The following is a 19,014-nucleotide window of genomic DNA, read 5'->3' as shown; positions in this document are numbered from 1 at the left end:
TTTTGGATCCATAAAAGTGTTTAGAATCCACCCCTGAAACGGATTTTCCGAATACGGAACGGAAATGTTTGTTATTCGTGGACGAACAAAAAAATGCACCTGCCTGAAATCTGCCTCCTTCACGCACCGCCATTTTGTTTCCTATGATCCGAATAACTTAAGCGAGGTACAACTTCTAAAGAATCTTACATACTTCGCTAACGTCAACTCAATTTTGATTTCAGACGAGCCGGCTGACCTGTGGCGTACCGCGCATGGAGGTCTACATCGAAATTTTGTTTTGTTCCGACGTCACTTCCGCCCTTGCTCTTCGACATTTCCGGTCGAAAAAATTCCAGTTTGTAGATGAAATTCTCAAAGAACATGCTTTTTCGGGCGAAAGATAGTAAACCTCCCCTTAATGCAATGGTTACACAGAGCAGTATACTGGATACCGAATATGTAACCCACAAGTTCGGAATGTCGCTGGACATTGTATGTTCGATGCGGCAGCTACGTAGTCGCTTTGCCCCGTTTTTTAATTTCCTTTTCCACGTTGTCATAGCTCTCGTATTCGCTCGGAACTGGACTTTCTGCTTTCTGGATTCCTTTCTGAATTACGTTTTCAATAATTCCAATCATATTTACGAGTCGCTAATTCCGACCATCCCTTACGAGTCGTATGAGGTGACATATTTCATTATTTTGCAACTTTCAATTTAATATCAGTTTTCACTTATATTCCGCATAATATTTATATTGTCTCACTTTGGGTCCCGGCAGTGCTCCGCAAGCTCTCCACAACGACACCCGAATGAATGTCCTAGTTAAACACGTTTCCACACGCTACATAAATTCCTAACTCTGAACAAAGCAAAATCGTTATCACGTGCTTGCGCCTATACTGGTACGATGACGTCACTGAGAAATCAAATACTGCACTTCAGTACAATTTTGCATTGTTACAACCTCTCGATATACCACAGCATCATCCGCAAAAAGCCTCAGTGAACTTCCGATCTTATCCACAAGGTCATTTTTGTATAGTGTGAATAGCAACGGTCCTACGACACTCCCCTGCTGCACACCTGAAATCACTCTTACTTCGGAAGACTTCTCTCCACTGAGAATGACACGCTGCTTTCTGTTATCTGGTCTCTCTCAGTCGCGATGCTCAGTGCTGGCAGTACTGCGGGGAAAGCCATCGGCGCAGGTCTACGTACTGTGCGGCACGTTTCAGACAGGCGGAAGCAGAAAAACAAGGGCGGCGAGCAGCAGCGAGTACCGACGGCGATGGCGCTGGGAATGGCGGAAGCGCTCGCTTTTTCCGCCCGGCCGACAGCGTAATTTTCGCAGCAACCAACAACCTCTGTCTGTGTGTGTGCGGGAGGGAGGCGTCTGTGGCGTTCGGCTGCCCTCTCTCCGCGGTGGGCGGCGATCCGTGAAGCCAACACTGCAGCTGACCGCGCGCTAATTCTGGGTAATCCCCGACTACCCGCAGACACGTACAGTGGCCACTAGAGATGGGCAAAGTCGTTCATCCTTGGGAACCAGTTCACTGGTGAGCGCTCCTTTTTGGGAACCGTTCATTTTCACTCGTTCACCGTTCATTGTGCTTGGTATGTGGTTCTTATGAAAAACTGAAAATTAGTAGCATAGGTGACTGAAGATGGAAGGCGCGAATAGCAGGCACTTGCCTCCCTGGAGTGCAGCGTTTTATTTCATAACAGAATTTTCGCACACTTTTAATTTTCGTGATTCTGCAAAACATCTCGTTTAGCCAACTGTAGCGTTATGTGGCTGATCGCAGTGAAATAATATAAGGCGGTGCACGAAAAACCGGCCCCGAGAACAGACTGCTCGCCAATTACGCACGATTTGTTGACCGCTACGAGCAGAATAAACACGTAATAATTAGGCAGTGAAGAAATAACAAATAAGCTAATGCAAAGAACTTCGAAACAATAGATGACGATTGGTAAGCGACAATGAGCAGTCTAGTACTCGGGGCCGATTTTTCGTGCGCCATCCTGTACCACTGAAATAATATTGTACGAGTTATCATATTCTCTTTACAAAATGTGAGACCAGACACTCGATTACGAAGCGCGGGCTTTTTTCGGTTGTAAGTCGGTCTGCCTTCCATAACAATAAACATGCTCTTTTCCCTTGTATCAAAAAAAGAACGGAAAATGGCCACTCGCGTGTGCCGTGCCGACGTCCTTTGCATGTGTAACAACAACAAATCTTGCCTTTTTACGAGTACTTCTTCTGCTGTTTATCGAAATAGTGAAGTAAGGTGATACGCCGTTTCGTTACCTGAAAAGATGTATGTATTATATACCTCGTAATTTTTATGTAGTTTACGTGATTATAAAATACATATTAATTACCGGTCGTGGACGGTGAATAGAATACGAAAAGAACCCGAAGTTCAGAGTTCAAAAAAATGTTTGAAACAGAAAGGGCGTGCGAAGCGAACGAAACAGTCAACAACTCGATGCTGAACAATGAGTCAGCAGTGGAACTGCGACGAGTGACCACACGAAGAAGGACGAGTCCGGCCGAGCGAGACCGAAGACCGAGACAGACGGGAACGGGACCGAGGCTGGAACGAGACCGGCCGACGTGCCGTTCGGGAACGAGACCGACAGTTTCCCGTTCCCGCGAACTATAAGTAGAAAGCCGCGACCGAAGCGAACTATGAAAGACCGTTCCTTAGAATTCGTTCCTCGCTCGTTCCGTTCATCTCGGTGAAGCGTTCCTTTGGACCCGTTAGTTCACAAACGACCCATCTCTAGTCGCCACACAAATTATGTAGACCGAACTAAAATTGAAGTTAGTTTCTGGTCCTGTTCCATCTGCCATGCCGACAAACAGATCATACTTCGATGATGACGACACGAAACATAAGATGACACGTATGTGAAGAACGTCAGCTTTTTACAAGCTAAGATTTAAGGGCTTTGTGATAGTATAGTGGATGAAAACAGATTGACCAAGACGCACAAAGACAAACTTTGTGATCCACGGTACGGACAATCCAGAACTGTGAAACTTGCAGAGCAGTTACGTGATCTGAAAAAGATCACGTCAAATTTAACTCACCGTAATACTTTCCACCAGGTCCTATCTTTCCAACTTTGTTATTAAAATCTACCTGCAGGTACAACGAAGAGAGATAATCTATTTTCATATGTTTTACATACCACAAATACTTTTCCAGGTCTGAAATATTTCCCGAAGAGTTAAAAATTTTTGGAACAGAATTTGGACCTTACTTCTTTACCATCCAGTTTATCAAAATACTGGCAAGTACCACTTTTGCTAGGTGTCATTCTGTCTGCTCATTCAGTACTTATTGCACGTACACTGTTTCAAAAACAATACAAAAAAATAAACAAGCGGATTCTAAGCGAGCGAACTGTGAAAGGAACGTTGCCATCTTCCGCTAAATGTAGCAAATGTTTTCATACACTCACCCTCCCGGTCGCAAGTGCATCGCTCTTTCGTTTGTCGGCCTGTGGGTGTTGTTGAACACGTTGCAACAGGGTCATGCGGCCAAAATTCTGGGCAAATAATAAAAAAATGTGATAAACCAGTACTAGCATCGTTACATACGATACTGCTACAAAGTACTGGTATGAGCAAGTGTATCAGTTGAGAGGATTCGAATAAAAAAGTATGGGTGTCGAGACGAAAGTACTGGATAAATAAAGCGAAGTAGCGATACTTTATTTTGGAGAGCTGTACCAAACATCTTGTCTCTGAGCGTTGCACAACACCAGGCCGCTGCCTCGTTGTGCGCGCCTGTTCCTACGAGATCGTTGCGAAGCAGGGAGAGCTCTCGCGCGTGCATCAGGTGACACAGTCTCTATAATACCACGGGTGCTGTCGCCCAGGCCCAATGTAAGGTACAACGGTAAACGCGAATCGAATGGTACGATGAAGTAAGTATAGACGAAAGGAGACTAGACAAAAGTGTTTAGTAGACCTTCCTTCAAAATCCTGAACGTGTGGTGTGGTGTGTGCACCAAGAGACAACAGTCAGATATAGATTACTCCATAAGACCATCACGAAACTGTTGGGGGTCCGAACAGCGATCACACAAAACCCTGACACCGTCAGCAGAATGCTCTTTGATATTTTTTCTTTTTTTCGGCGTCAAAAGCAATTAGAAGTCTACAACTGTTTTGCAAGCGCAGACACCAAGCACGTCCTGCTAAAGGCACGTACAAGTATCACATCACCGTCGTGTATGCCATAGTGACTCAGTGCTGAACACTACCTTGTTTCCTTGCATACGCTTCTTCGGACAGAACGAACTCGTCACCTTATCCGCTGATATGACAAAAGCATTTCCACACAATGTTTTACACGTTAGAAACTTTGGCGGAAACTGAAAGATCAAATGGTTCAAATGCTCTAAGCACTATGGGACTTAACATCTGAGGTCATCAGTCCACTAGACTTAGAACTACTTAAACCTAACTAACCCAAGGACAGCACACACATCCATGCCCGAGGCAGGATTCGAACCTGCGACCGTAGGAGCAGCGCAGTTCCGGACTGGAGCGCCTAGAACCACTCGGTCACAGCGGCCGGCCCATGAAATTACAACGTAAAAGTAATAACAGATAAAAATAAAATGTTTATGAACCCGAAAAAAGTCAGTCCAAAAGTTTAAGTAAACGCAATCAACAATACAACAAGAATCAGATTAATTTTTCAAGATGTATGTATTACATACCTCGTAATTTTTATGTAGTTTACGTGATTATAAAATAAATATTAATTACCGGTCGTGGACGCTGAACGACAGAATAGAAGGAGTGACGCATGAGGAAACTCTTCAGTTTCGATTTGAAAGCGCATGGATTACTGCTAAGATTTTTGAATTCGACTATCGATGAAGCAGTGACATAATGGTGTACATCATACAGTTCATGTACTGAAGTGGTTCAAACAAATACACAGGGTGTTCCTGGAGGGAATGTCAGTATTCAGGAATACGACACGAACGGTCATTTGATGCAGAAAATGTACTGAGGTGGTTCAAACAAATATACAGGGTGTTCCTGGAGGGAATGTCAGTATTCAGGAATACGACACGAACGGTCATTTGATGCAAAAAATGGACTGAAGTGGTTCATACAAATATACGAACGGTCATTCGATGCAAAAAAAAAAAGGTCTAGTTATCTATTCTACTGTATCTCTTCTACTGTACGCTCTTTGCTTTCCATATTCTGAGAGGTGGTAGCATGGATCAAAACAAGAAAACAAAGTCCAGTAAATACCTGCTCTATACAGTGCATACGTTTAAGAGCTAAGAACACTTGTTCATCTTCGCTACAGTGAAATACACCTCTTCCGCTGAAGAAGTGCTCACAGCTCTTAAGGTATGCATCTTAGAGCACAAGTGTACTGGGCGTTGTTACTTCGAGTGATCGTTCCTGTCATGTCCCTAATAGTTGACCGTTCTTCCAAGGACTCCCCGTATGAAAATAAAGGAAGACCCCTATGTGGTAAACATGACAAGGTTGAGGATCGTTCATCCTTAAAGGTATTAGAGAAAATACGGGCTCTGGCTAGTGCTGATGATACAGAAGGGAAGCTGATAAAGCACACTGAATGGACGTGATGTGCCTGGTTTAATTTGTTACTGCGTGTCCACAATTAGTTCAGTGTAGGTAATTCATACTTTCGTTTCTTTCTACCATAAAAGTTTCGCAGCGACAGAGCTGCTGCAATTCATTGCCTGACAAAACAATCACAGTACTTTGTGAGAAAACAATAAACAGCCAATCAGCTGCAAAATATAAGGTTTATTTAAACCCCTTGACCATGGTCTATAAAAATGTCTTCTTCAGAAGCAAAATAGTGGCGGCCTAAATAGCTGAGCTAGTGCATCAACTGTACCTTGATGGAATACTACTCAATGTAGACCACCATGCTGTGCAATTTTCTATGTTATGGAGATGAAATTTTATATTTCACCGACGTCACTCGCTATATTTTAACGTACCTCCGCCACAACATGTAAGCCAGTAAGTTTGAGTGGTATTTATATTCCTAACGACTTATAGATACACACACACATAATATATAGTGGTCCATTGATCGTGACCGGGCCAAATATGTCACGAAATAAGCGTCAAACGAAAAAATACAAAGAACGAAAGTTGTCTAGCTTGAAGGGGTAAACCAGATGGCACTGCCACAGGTCAAACGGATATCACCTGCGTCTTTTTAAATATGAACCCCTATTTTTATTACATATTAGTACGTAAAGAGATATGAATATTTTAGTTGGACCACTTTTTTCGCTTTGTGACACATGGCGCTGTAATAGTCACAAACATATGGCTCACAATTTTAGACGAACAGTTGGTAACAGGTAGGTTTTTTAAATTAAAATACAGAACGTAGCTACGTTTGGACAAATTTATTTCGGTCGTTCCAATGTGATACATGTACCTTTGTGAACTTATAATTTCTGAGAACGCATGCTGTTACAGCGTGATTACCTGTAAATATCACATTAATGCAATAAATACTCAAAATGATGTCCGTCAACCTCAATGCATTTGGCAATTTGTGTAACGACATTCCTCTCAACAGCGAGTAGTTTGCCTTCCGTAATGTTCGCACATGCATTGACAAAGCGCTGACGCATGTTGTCAGGCGTTGTCGGTGGATCACGATAGCAAATATCCTTCAACTTCCCCACAGAAAGAAATCCGGGGACGTCAGATCCGGTGTACGTGCGGGCCATGGTATGGTGCTTAGACAACCAATCCACCTGTCATGAAATATGCTATTCAATACCGCTTCAACCGCACGCGAGCTATGTGCCGGACATCCATCATGTTGGAAGCACATCGCCATTCTGTCATGCAGTGAAACATCTTGTAGTAACATCGGTAGAACATTACGTAGGAAATCAGCATACATTGCACTATTTAGATTGCCACCGATAAAATGGGGGCCAATTATCCTTCCTCCCATAATGCCGCACCATAGATTAACCCGCCAAGGTCGCTGATGTTCCACTTGTCGCAGCCATCGTGGATTTTCCGTTGTCCAATAGTGCATATTATGCCGGTTTACGTTACCGCTGTTGGTGAATGACGCTTCGTTGCTAAACAGAACGCGTGCAAGTAATCTGTCATCGTCCCGTAATTTCTCTTGTACCCAGTGGCAGAACTGTACACGACGTTCAAAGTCGTCGTCATGCAATTCCTGGTGCATAGAAATATGGTACGGGTGCAATCGATGTTGATGTAGCATTCTCAACACCGACGTTTTTGAGATTACCGATTCTCAGGCACTTTGTCTGCTACTGATGTGCAGATTAGCCGCGACAGCAGCTAAAACACCTACTTGGGCATCATCACTTCTTGCAGGTCGTGGTTGACGTTTCACATATGGATGAGCACTTCCTGTTTCCTTAAATAACGTAACTATCCGGTGAACGGTCCGGACACTTGGATGATGTCGTCCAGGGTACCAAGCAGCATACATAGCACACGGCCGTTGGGCATTTTGATCACAACAGCCATACATCAACACGATATCGACCTTTTCCGCAATTGGTAAACGGTCCATTTTAACACGGGTAATGTGTCACGAAGCAAATACCGTACGCACTGGCGGAATGTTACGTGACACCACGTACTTATACGTTTGTGACTATTGCAGCCATCTATCACAAAGCGAAAAATCTGGTCCAACTAAAACGTTCATATTTCTTTACGTACTACACGAATATGTAATAAAAATGTGGGTTTCTATTAAAAAAAAAATTTTAAAAAAAGCAGTTGACATCCGTTTGACCTATGGCAGCGCCATCTAGCGGGCCAACCATAGCGCCATCTGGTTTCCCCCTTCAAGGTATATATACAGGGTGTTACAAAGAGGTACGGCCAAACTTTCAGGAAACATTCCTCACACACAAAGAAAGAAAATATGTTATATGGACATGTGTCCGGAAACGCTTACTTTCCATGTTAGAGCTCATTTTATAACTTCTCTTCAAATCACATTAATCATGGAATGGAAACACACAGCAACAGAACGTACCAGCGTGACTTCAAACACTTTGTTACAAGAAATGTTCAAAATGTCCTCCGTTAACGAGGACACATGCATCCACCCTCCGTCGCATGGAATCCCTGATGCGCTGATGCAGCCCTGGAGAATGGCGTATTGTATCACAGCCGTCCACAATACGAGCACGAAGAGTCTCTACATCTGGTACCGGGGTTGCGTAGACAAGAGCTTTCAAACGCCCCCATAAATGAAAGTCAAGAGGGTTGAGGTCAGGAGAGCGTGGAGGCCATTGAATTGGTCCGCCTCTACCAGTCCATCGGTCACCGAATCTGTTGTTGAGAAGCGTACGAACACTTCGACTGAAATGTGCAGGAGCTCTATCGTGCATGAACCACATGTTGTGTCGTACTTGTAAAGGCACATGTTCTAGCAGCACAGGTAGAGTATCCCGTATGAAATCATGGCGGTGAATCGAGGAAGTACAGTACATACTGACGAAACTAAAATGAGCTCTAACATGGAAATTAAGCGTTTCCGGACACATGTCCACATAACATCTTTTCTTTATTTGTGTGTGAGGAATGTTTCCTGAAAGTTTGGCCGTGCCTTCTTGTAACACCCTATATATATATACCGGGTGATCAAAAAGTCAGTATAAATTTGAAAACTGAATAAATCACGGAATAATGTAGATAGAGAGGTACAAATTGACACACATGCTTGGAATGACATGGGGTTTTATTAGAACCAAAAAATACAAACGTTCAAAAAATGTCCGCCAGATGGCGCTTCATCTGGTTAGAATAGCAATAATTAGCATAACAAAGTAAGACAAAGCAAAGATGATATTTACAGCAAATGCTTAATATGTCCACCATCGTTTCTCAACAATAGCTATAGTCGAGGAATAATGTTGTGAACAGCACTGTAAAGCATGTCCGGAGTTATGGTGAGGCATTGGCATCGGATGATGTCTTTCAGCATCCCTAGAGATGTCGGTCAATCACGATACATCTTCAACTTTAGGTAACCCCAAAGCCAATAATAGCACGGATTGAGGTCTGGGGACCTGGGAGAACAAGCATGACGAAAATAGCAGCTGAGCACACAATCATCACCAAACGACGCGCGCAAGAGTTCTTTCACGCGTCTATCAATACTTTTTTTTTTTTGTTCTAATGAAACCCCATATCTTTCCAAGCATGTGTGTCAAGTTTTACCTCTCTATCTACATTATTCCGTGGTTTATTAAGTTTTCAAATTTATTCTGATATTTTGATCACCCAGTATATTCCTCGGAAGGAAAATAGTGACGACATAACAGGTTAACAGTGAATGCATGTCAATATATTATTTATTATTATTATTATTATTATTATTTCTTTCTGTTCTCAGACGTTATGTCTGGTCAAAAATGGACAGTGACGCGGACCTTGATCAAGCGTGACTTCCTTTTAACTGTACGGTATATGTTATATTGCATTTAGGAACTTTCGGGTCATTGAACATGTATCAATAATTACAGATTTTTTGTAGTTGTATATATATGTTTGGATGTAGCTGTATTGCGTTGATGTACTGGTGGATATTGTGTGGTACGACTCCTGTAGTTGATAGTATAATTGGTATAATGTCAACTTTATCCTGATGACACATGTCCTTGACTTCCTCAGCCAGTTGGATGCATTTTTCAATTTTTTCTCCTGTTTTCTTCTGTATATTTGTTGTGTTGGGTATGGATATTTCAGTTAGTTGTGTTAATTTCTTCTTTTTATTGGTGAGTATGATGTCAGGTTTGTTATGTGGTGTTATTTTATCTGTTATAATCGTTCTGTTCCAGTATAATTTGTATTCATCATTCTCCAGTACATTTTGTGGTGTGTACTTGTTTGTGGGAACGTGTTGTTTTATTAGTTTATGTTGTATGGCAAGTTGTTGATGTATTATTTTTGCTACATTGTCATGTCTTCTGGGGTATTCTGTATTTGCTAGTATTGTACATCCGCTTGTGATGTGATCTACTGTTTCTATTTGTTGTTTGCAAAGTCTGCATTTATCTGTTGTGGTATTGGGATCTTTAATAATATGCTTTCTGTAATATCTGGTGTTTATTGTTTGATCCTGTATTGCAATCATGAATCCTTCCGTCTCACTGTATATATTGCCTTTTCTTAGCCATGTGTTGGATGCGTCTTGATCTATGTGTGGCTGTGTTAGATGATACGGGTGCTTGCCATGTAGTGTTTTCTTTTTCCAATTTACTTTCTTTGTATCTGTTGATGTTATGTGATCCAAAGGGTTGTAGAAGTGGTTATGAAATTGCAATGGTGTAGCCGATGTATTTATATGAGTGATTGCTTTGTGTATTTTGCTAGTTTCTGCTCGTTCTAGAAAGAATTTTCTTAAATTGTCTACCTGTCCATAATGTAGGTTTTTTATATCTATAAATCCCCTTCCACCTTCCTTTCTGCTTAATGTGAGTCTTTCTGTTGCTGAATGTATGTGATGTATTCTATATTTGTGGCATTGTGATCGTGTAAGTGTATTGAGTGCTTCTAGGTCTGTGTCACTCCATTTCACTACTCCAAATGAGTAGGTCAATACTGGTATAGCATAAGTATTTATAGCTTTTGTCTTGTTTCTTGCTGCCAATTCTGTTTTCAGTATTTTTGTTAGTCTTTGTATATATTTTTCTTTTAGTTCTTCTTTAATATTTGTATTATCTATTCCTATTTTTTGTCTGTATCCTAGATATTTATAGGCATCTGTTTTTTCCATCGCTTCTATGCAGTCGCTGTGGTTATCCAATATGTAATCTTCTTGTTTAGTGTGTTTTCCCTTGACTATGCTATTTTTCTTACTTTCCAAAAGCCATATTTATATCATTGCTGAATACTTCTGTTATCTTTAGTAATTGGTTGAGTTGTTGATTTGTTGCTGCCAGTAGTTTTAGATCATCCATGTATAGCAAATGTGTGATTTTGTGTGGGTATGTTCCAGTAATATTGTATCCATAATTTGTATTATTTAGCATGTTGGATAGTGGGTTCAGAGCAAGACAGAACCAGAAAGGACTTAATGAGTCTCCTTGGTATATTCCACGCTTGATCTGTATTGGCTGTGATGTGATGTTATCTGAATTTGTTTGGATATTAAGTGTGGTTTTCCAGTTTTTCATTACTATGTTTAGAAACTGTATCAATTTAGGATCTACTTTGTATATTTCCAATATCTGTAGTAACCATGAGTGGGGTACACTATCAAAGGCTTTTTGGTAATCAATGTATGCGTAGTGTAGCGACCTTTGTTTAGTTTTAGCTTGATATGTCACCTCTGTATCTATTATCAGTTGCTCTTTACATCCTCGTGCTCCTTTGCAGCAGCCTTTTTGTTCTTCATTTATAATTTTGTTCTGTGTTGTATGTGTCATTAATTTCTGTGTAATGATTGAAGTTAATATTTTGTAGATTGTTGATAGGCATGTTATGGGGCGATATTTAGTTGGGTTTGCTGTGTCTGCTTGATCTTTAGGTTTCAGATAGGTTATTCCATGTGTAAGTGTATCAGGGAATGTGTATGGGTCTGCAATGTAACTGTCAAATAATTTAGTTAGATGTGAATGTGTTGAGGTGAACTTCTTTAGCCAGAAATTTGCTATTTTATCATTTCCAGGGGCTTTCCAATTGTGCATAGAATTAATTGCTCGGGTGACTTCATGTTGCAAAATTATCACTTCAGGCATTTGTGGTATCATCTTGTATGTATCTGTTTCTGCTTGTATCCACCGTGCATGCCTGTTATGTTGTACCGGGTTTGACCATATGTTGCTCCAGAAGTGTTCCATGTCTGTTATGTTTGGTGGATTGTCTATTTTAATGTGTGTGTTATCTATTGTCTGGTAAAATCTCTTTTGGTTTGTGTTGAATGTTTGGTTTTGTTTCCTTCTATTTTCACTTTTTTTGTATCTTCTAAGTCGTTTGGCCAATGCTTGTAATTTCTGCTTCTTTTCATCTAATTGCTCTATTGCTTCTTGTTGTGAGATTTTACCTAACCTTTTTCGTTTTTTGTCTGATATTTCATTTCTTATAAATTGTGTTAGCTGTCCGATGTCTTTTCTCAGTTTTTCTATTCTGATCTGTAGCCTGTGTTGCCATGCTGGTTTTGTGGGTTTCTTCTGTGTGTTGGTTGGTTCTGATCTCTGCCTAGTGTGTATATTTAGTGTAGTGAGTGCTCCTACATAAACCAGTAGTTGTAACTCTTCCATAGTTGTGTTTTCATTTATTTTGTTGTGTATGATTGTGTTGATAGTTGTCATTGTTGTTTCGACTTGTGGGTTATTTGGTGGTCTATGCAAGAATGGTCTAATGTCTGTATTTGTGTCTTTGTATTCTATATATGTCAGCTGAAATTTTTCTTCTATATCTAACATGTGTGTCACTTCGTGTTCTATTTGTGCTTGTTCTGGTGGCTGTCTTAAGATGTCGTTTTCCTCTGATTGTTTAGTTGACGCGTTTTGTTCTTTGTTTGTTTTCTCTGGGATGTTTGAGTCCGTTACTGTATTTTCTTCTTCTTCTGATTGCACATTATTTTGTTCTAGTATTTGATGTACTTGTTGTTTGATGTTTTCTAATTCTGACTGGGGTATCCTGTTATTTTTTATTATTACACGGATCTGATCAGCTAGTCGTTGTTCTGTTAAAAATTTTAATTCTGGGTATCTGGTAATAAATGTTGTATATACTTGTGATCTGTATCCAGTTGTGTTGGTTCCTAGGTTTGTTGCTTGGTAATAACAGAACATGATGTGTCGATTAACTTCATCTGACCATCTCATCCTCTGTCTTTGTTTTCCTTCTAGGGTGGTTGCAGGAAGCATATCCTGCAAAACACCTCTACTTGGATTTAAATCATTTTCCAGTTGGCTAGCAGTGTCGTTACCATTGTGGGCGGGCATAGGGTTCAAGCGTCGTCCCCGACCATGACGGCGCTTGTCCGAGGCTTCTTTAGTTATTATTATTATTTCTTCACGAAGATTTCATCCGTAGGATGCTGCTTCAGCTGTGTAAAAAAATTAAAGATTACGGTACTTATTGAATCGCTTTCAAATCTAGATCACAGCTTGCGAAACCCAGTGCGCTCCTTTGATTTTTTTCGACATAGGTTCGGTTGCCGGAGAAACTCTGGAAAACTGGTTCTGCAGGTGTCACCATTAAGGCCTCCTGGAGATCAGACCCGCTCTCTCTCTCTCTCTCTCTCTCTCTGTTTCTCTCGCTCTCTCTCCTGCTCCACGTTTATGGGCACAAACATGTTCCACACCTGGAGTAACTAACTAATGGTTCAAAACTGTTTACAGACTATAAACAAAAGTCAAAGAGGCACTTACTTTGCCGTGTACAGAAAAATGCAGCCGCCACGCGTCCTCAGACTGTTGACGCTGGAGCACTCCTAGCCGAGTGAATCCACTTCCGTTTAGGAGTTAACGATCTTAGACTGAGTTAAAGCTGACGACGAGCAAGTACGAAACTGGCCCATGACGTCGAGGAGTGGAGTATTAGATCTGGAAAAACAGAAAACAGACGATAAGCATTATGCTGTATATATTTCACGAGATGGATAAGAAAATAAATTAAATAGTACAAAAAAATTTATTTTGGTATGAACCGCTTCCAGACCCACTATCTCGCACGTAATCTGCCATGGTTACAAAATATGTGTTACAGCGAGCCTTGTGTTTTGCGGGAAACAAAAGAAACTTTTCTCGAGTGAATGACAAGGCGCACATCACGGCCACAGATATTGAATGCCCGTACGTTGGAGGTAGTTTGAATCTGTTAACTCAATAGAAGAAAGAAAGGAAATGTACGTCCGCTTTATAACATAGCGACAAGAAATCCCTGGAGAAACGAATCTCACTTCAGACGGGAATCCTCGGTAACGGGAGAACCCGCTCAGCTAACGTCTCTCACCCACGAGACTTCTCTGCCTCTCCCGATGAAAGTAGCACTGTGCTTAAGAAGTGTTCATGAAAACTCTGGGGTCTGAACCCCGCTTCTCCCATAATAACAGTCGAGCACTTTAACTGCAGATCCATCTTAACTGGCCAGATAGTTCTGTATATCCTCTCCATTTAGTACCTGAATTATTCTATGTCGAAGCTAACATGCTGTAAGCGTATTGTCATATCGCTGACTCGGCTGCGGAGTATGTTTGCGAGTGGCCGCGTTTTTGCAGTGTCTTGCAGTGCTCTTAGGACGAATCTTAGAAGACAGACTGAAGAAAGGCAAACAGAGTTTTACAGCATTTGTAGATTTAGAGAAAGCTTTTGGAAAAGTTGATTGAAATTCTATATGTAGCAGGATGAAATGCAGGAAGCGGAAGGTTATGTACAACTTGTACAGAACCATACAGCAGTTTTAAGAGCTTGAAAGGGAAGTAGTAATTGGAAAGCGAGAAAGACGTTATTCTATTGATACATAGAGTAAGTTGTGAAAGGAAACAAGGAGAAATTTGAAAAGAGAAGTCCAGGGAGAAGAAATACAAAGGATAGAGTTTGCAGATGACATTTTAATTCTGCCAGAGACAGCAAAAGCACTTATAAGGCCAGTTTAAATAGAGTGGATAGTGTCTTGAAAAGAGGTTGTAAGATAAATATCAAGAAACGTAAAACAAGAATGATGGAACGTAGTCGAAAGTCGACTTAAATGAGGAGATGCCGAGGGAGTTAGACCGGGAAATGAGACACCAAAAGTAGTACATGGGCTCTATTAGTTTGGCAGTAAACTAACTACCTGTGACTGAAGCAGAGGCGATATAAGATGCAGACTCTCAATGGCAAGAACAGTATCTATGAAAAAGAGAAATTTGTTAACACGGAATACAAATTTTAACTTTAGAAAGTATTGTATGAAGGTATTTGTCTGGATTGTAGCCTTGTACGAAATAACGGAAGTGAAACATTACAGAACAGAAGAGCGTACTGGCTTTAGAAAACTGGTGATAGAGAAGAATGTATAACATTAGACTAGTAGATAGGATAACTAACTGGCAGGTGGTGAATCAAACTGGGCAGAATAGGCATTTAAGGGGGCACTTGTCTGAAAGTAGGTAGTGGTTAATACGACACGCTGTGAGCCACGAAGGAATCGCCAGTTTCGTAAAGGGGGGATGTGTGAATGGTGAAAATATGGAGGAAGACGAAGGCTTCACAACAGTAAGCACGTTAGAGTTGATGTAACTTGTAATGAAAGTGGTCAATGTTGCAGGTTTATTTGTACTTGTTTTGACAAGAAACACCATTTTAGTAAACTATACGTACATAAATATTTCATGTAAGAGTTTTTGGATCTGTGCTTTGTTATTCATTATTATCAAGTTTTTTTTATAAGTACACACATATATAAATACGAAATGCTGTTGTGAATTGTGTGTTCACCTATGTGACTTTACTTCAAGAATTTTTCGTATACTTTGGAAATTCTTCAAGTATTTTGTTCTTTAAGAAATTTTCTGCATTATAATACGTTTGTAACTAATGGTATTGGTTACTGAAACGTTTGAAAATGCTAAATCAAATATGTGTTGTAAGTAAAATTCTTCTAGTTATGCTAAAATGTTGAGATGGAGACATTGGAACAACTTTAATGTAAGCTCTTTCGTGTAGAGCATTCTGTCGGTTGAGAGTCAGACGTCGTGTCGTCTGGGTATGTTCAGGGAGTACTGTAAGAATTTGAAAGGAATGAATAAAGTGAGGAATATTCAGACCGACTTCATGTGACATTTCATTTAGTAATGTCAATGGTTGTTGTTGTTGTGGTCTTCAGTCCTGAGACTGGTTTGATGCAGCTCTCCATGCTACTCTATCCTGTGCAAGCTTTTTCATCTCCCAGTACTTACTGCAACCTACATCCTTCTGAATCTGCTTAGTGTATTCATCTCTTGGTCTCCCTCTACGATTTTTACCCTCCACGCTGCCCTCCAATACTAAATTGGTGATCCCTTGATGCCTCAGAACATGTCCTACCAACCGATCCCTTCTTCTGGTCAAGTTGTGCCACAAACTTCTCTTCTCCCCAATCCTATTCAATACTTCCTCATTAGTTATCTGATCTACCCATCTAATCTTCAGCATTCTTCTGTAGCACCACATTTCGAAAGCTTCTATTCTCTTCTTGTCCAAACTATTTATCGTCCATGTTTCACTTCCATACAAGGCTACACTCCATACGAATACTTTCATAAATGACTTCCTGACACTTAAATCAATACTGGATGTTAACAAATTTCTCTTCTTCAGAAACGCTTTCCTTGCCATTGCCAGCCTACATTTTATATCCTCTCTACTTCGACCATCATCAGTTATTTTGCTCCCCAAATAGCAAAACTCCTTTACTACTTTAAGTGTCTCATTTCCTAATCTAATTCCCTCAGCATCACCCGACTTAATTAGACTACATTCCATTATCCTTGTTTTGCTTTTGTTGATGTTCATCTTATATCCTCCTTTCAAGACACTGTCCATTCCATTCAACTGCTCTTCCAAGTCCTTTGCTGTCTCTGACAGAATTACAATGTCATCGGCGAACCTCAAAGTTTTTATTTCTTCTCCATGAATTTTAATACCTACTCCGAATTTTTCTTTTGTTTCCTTTACTGCTTGCTCAATATACAGATTGAACAACATCGGGGAGAGGCTACAACCCTGTCTTACTCCCTTCCCAACCACTGCTTCCCTTTCATGTCCCTCGACTCTTATAACTGCCATCTGGTATCTGTACAAATTGTAAATAGTCTTTCGCTCCCTGTATTTTACCCCTGCCACCTTTAGAATTTGAAAGAGAGTATTCCAGTAAACATTGTCAAAAGCTTTCTCTAAGTCTACAAATGCTAGAAACGTAGGTTTGCCTTTCCTTAATCTTTCTTCTAAGATAAGTCGTAAGGTCAGTATTGCCTCACGTGTTCCAGTGTTTCTACGGAATCCAAACTGATCTTCCCCGAGGTTGGCTTCTACTAGTTTTTCCATTCGTCTGTAAAGAATACGTGTTAGTATTTTGCAGCTGTGACTTATTAAGCTGATAGTTCGGTAATTTTCACATCTGTCAACACCTGCTTTCTTTGGGATTGGAATTATTATATTCTTCTTGAAGTCTGAGGGTATTAATCGTTAAATCGTTTTCGGAACCGGGAATCATCCAGTCCAACGTGCGAAGAAAGAAAATGGCTACTGACGGACAATCAACACGAGATCAGTAGAAACCGTGTCCATTTATTGCAACGTCGATTTCAATCCGCCTCCGTCGCTAGCTCTCGCCTGTGCATTGGCGCTCGACTCGACGTTAAGCCGGTTCCAGTCCTGGTGGTGAATGAAATTTTCACCGCCAGTATTTGGACAACAAGTGTAGGAGAGGTGGTAGCGTCAAGCTCCTGATCACCTGTATTTGCGCGAATCTCCTGGATTACATTCCAAACTTCTTCGCACGAAGTGAGGGCCTGTGACACTGTTGATGGTGACGTTAAACTCGGCTGCACCGTTGGTGCAGTAGGCTATGTGCCAGGACCGGATTTCACCCTCCCCCTTCTCTAAACATCTCCAACACGAACTTGGCACTACATTATACACACACGTCCTTTACACTCACCCATACTGCACATACACACACGTAACAGAACTCTAACACACTTAAGCGCCAAAGAAATTGGTATAAGCATGCGTATTCAAATACAGATATAGGTAAACAGGCACAATACGGGGCTACGGCCGCAACGCCTGTATAAGACAACAAGTGTCTGGCGCAGGTTATCAAGATTTAAGTGAGTTTGAACGTGGCGTTATAGTCGGCGCACGAGGGATGGGACACAGCATCGCCGAGGTAGCGATGAAGTTGGGATTTTCCCGTACGACCATTTCACGAGAGTACCGCGAATATCAGGAATCCGGTAAAACATCAAATCTCCGACACCGCTGCGGGCGGAAAAAGATCCTGCAACAACGGGACCAACGACGAGTGAAGACAAACCTCCAACGTGAGAGAAGTGCAACGCTTTCGCAAACTGCTCCAGATTTCAATGCTGGGCCATCAGCAAGTGTCAGTGTGCGAACTATTCAACGAAACGTCATCGATATGGGCTTTCGGAGCCGCAGGGCCATTCGTGTATCCTTGATGACTGCACGACACAAAGGTTTACGCCTCGCCTGGAGACAATGCCATGAATCATGGACCCTGCATGGCAGCAGTGGACTGTTCGAGCTGGTGAAGGCTACGTAATGGTGTGGGGCGTGTGCAGTTGGAGTGATATGGGTCAGCTGATACGTCTATATCTACATCTACGTGATTACTCTGCTAATCACAATAAAGTGCCTGGCAGAGTGTTCAATGAACCACCTTCAAGCTGTCTCTCTACCGTTCCACTCTCGAACGGCACGCGGCAAAAACGAGCACTTAAATTTTTCTGTGCGAGCCCTGATTTCTCTTATTTTATCTTAATGATCATTTCTCCTTATGTAGGTGGGTGCCAACAGAATGTTTTCGCAATCGGAGGAGAAAACTGGTGATTGAAATTTCGTGAGAAGATCCCGTCGCAACGAAAAACGCCTTTGTTTTAATGATTGCCACTCCAATTCACGTATCATGTCTGTGACACTATCTCTCCTATTTCGCGATAGTACAAAACGAGCTGCCCTTCTTTGTACTTTTTCTATGTCATCCGTCAGTCCCATCTGATGCGGATCCCACACCGCGCAACAGTACTTCAGAATAGGGCGGACAAGCGTGATGTAAGCTGTATCTTTAGAAGGCCTGTACTCCTAAGTGTTATGCCAATGAATCGCAGTCTTTGGTTTGCTCTAACCACAATATTATCTATGTGATCGTTCCAATTTAGGTTATTTGTAATTGTAATCCTTAAGTATTTAGCTGAATTTACAGCCTTCAGATTTGTGTGACTTATCGCGTAATCGAAATTTAGCCGATTTCTTTTAGTAC

The 19,014-nt window shown here is 41.2% G+C and overlaps 2 protein-coding genes across 2 annotated transcripts in view; one reads left to right on the top strand and one right to left on the bottom strand.

The window, feature by feature from the left end:
• The window catches only part of LOC124795581, a 479,635-nt gene that overhangs the window by 333,924 nt on the left and 126,697 nt on the right, over positions 1–19,014 (bottom strand). The window contains exon 2 of the mRNA XM_047259653.1: positions 13,419–13,592. The gene's annotated coding sequence lies outside the window, so the exon portion shown is untranslated. The remainder of the gene's footprint in view (positions 1–13,418; positions 13,593–19,014) is intronic.
• The window catches only part of LOC124795580 (skin secretory protein xP2-like), a 62,791-nt gene that overhangs the window by 471 nt on the left and 43,306 nt on the right, over positions 1–19,014 (top strand). The gene's annotated exons all lie outside the window — the stretch shown is intronic.

Source organism: Schistocerca piceifrons, chromosome 4 (genome assembly GCF_021461385.2).
Source record: "Schistocerca piceifrons isolate TAMUIC-IGC-003096 chromosome 4, iqSchPice1.1, whole genome shotgun sequence".
Classification (NCBI taxonomy): Eukaryota; Metazoa; Arthropoda; class Insecta; order Orthoptera; family Acrididae; genus Schistocerca; species Schistocerca piceifrons.
The sequence above is the reverse complement of the archived record's forward strand: the minus strand, read 5'-3'. Positions and strand labels throughout refer to the sequence as shown.